This window comes from Panthera pardus, unplaced genomic scaffold (assembly GCF_024362965.1).
Source record: "Panthera pardus isolate Hobbes unplaced genomic scaffold, ASM2436296v1 HiC_scaffold_1, whole genome shotgun sequence".
Classification (NCBI taxonomy): Eukaryota; Metazoa; Chordata; class Mammalia; order Carnivora; family Felidae; genus Panthera; species Panthera pardus.
In genome coordinates, this window is record NW_026526654.1 from 83,448,509 (window position 1) to 83,450,292 (window position 1,784).

The following is a 1,784-nucleotide window of genomic DNA, read 5'->3' on the forward strand; positions in this document are numbered from 1 at the left end:
AAACATTGTTCTCAGAAAGTAAATAAATTACCTGCTGAAAGCTGACAAAATTTATCTGTCTAGCTAACCAAAATGAGACAGTCTAAGACAAAAACTGCATATTATCAGGTAAGTGACTAGGGAATAGATGGGGAGTTTCTATGATTGATGAGGGGTAGGTTTGGAGCTAGTGATGATGTACAGATGTATAGCCTCAATTTTCAGGGTCAGCTCAGCTCTAGATGGTTGGGTTGTAATCTGTAGAAAGAAAGGAAGAGAGAAGAAAATCAGGAGAAAGCCAAGACCTACTATTTCTTAAACCTTTATCCCTGTGCTTTGATTTGGAAACAGCCTAAGCTTGTTAAGATCCTATCAATACTTACGCAGTCCCCTTCGCCTACTACCAAAAGGACAGAAATAGCTTTAACTACAGGAAAGCAATTTACCTGATAAGGTAAACATTCTGTACTTCCTTATTGTACCTCTCTGTTAAATATCCAGAAATAGCATGTTTACTATCAGTCTTTCAAGGTGTACAACTGCACCCCAATCAAAAAGGTAAACTTCTATATCGCTGGAACCATGGAAGATTAAATGCATGGGTGTACGATGGGAAAGGAATCTGTATTGTTTTAGAAATATACTAAATCAATGTAGCAGTGTTGTGATATGATGGTAATACTGGTCGATATGTTTTTGAAAAGTTACTCACCATTTCAACTCTTTTCTTTTTTTCATTTTAACTCTTAAAATGACTTTGTTCCGTTCGTGATTCGTTAGCCATTTTGATTTTCGTCCCCATATTTGTTAGTGGAGAATTTTGAATCCCCAAATTATCACGTGAGTCAAAAATACAAATCAGTGTTTCCAAAGAGTTTAAATATTTCAGAGGGATCCCCTGATGACTCAGAGTTCAAACTGCACTGTGTAGAGCATTCTTCAGGGTATGACTATAAGTAAGACGACCCAATACTGAAGGCACTCTGTTGGCTACTAGCTGATAATTATTCCTAGCATTTCTTTCTCTGGAAGAAATTTCAGGCAGCCTTTTGGTTTAATTCCTGGCTAATTTTTTTTTTTTTTTTTTATAAGTGATCTCTACACCCAACGTGGGGGCTCAAAGTCATGATCCCAAGATCAAGAGTCACACGGTCTACGGACTGAGCCCGCCAGGCACCCCAACTCATGGCTAATGTAACCGGTGAAATAATGTCGCAGAATTAATCCATCCAGCAGCCAGTTATTGAATTCTGAGTCTACGCGAGAGTGGCACGGTTCAATGCAACAAGCCACCAGCCACTTGTCGCTGTTGAGTGCTTGCAAGACAGCTGGGGCTGCATTTTTAACTTATTTATTTTCAGTTCATTTGAAGTTAAGCATTGGCCCTCAATTCGGTTACTGGAAAACTTTTGAGTATGTTTGGAACACAATTTGGATGTGCAAATCTGCTTTTTCAACCCTAAAGTTTATGAGATGCTCCTACGGTCCAAACATTTACAATAAGCATTCGGCATCCATACTGAGCTGTACCGTTAAGTATGAAACACACACTGGATTTTGAAGACACAGGGCAAAAAACACTAAAATATCTTATACTGATTGCACACTGAAATGGTACTGTTTTTTTTCCTACTTGAAGTTAAATAAAATGCATTCTTACAATTAATTTCACCTGTTGTATTTCACCTTTTGACAATCTGGCTCTTAGTGTCAACACAGACTTCTCCTCCTTTCATAGAATTGAATGATCTCCTGCTGGCCCAACTTTCCATCTATTTCCCAATGCATTTATTACAGTTTGGACG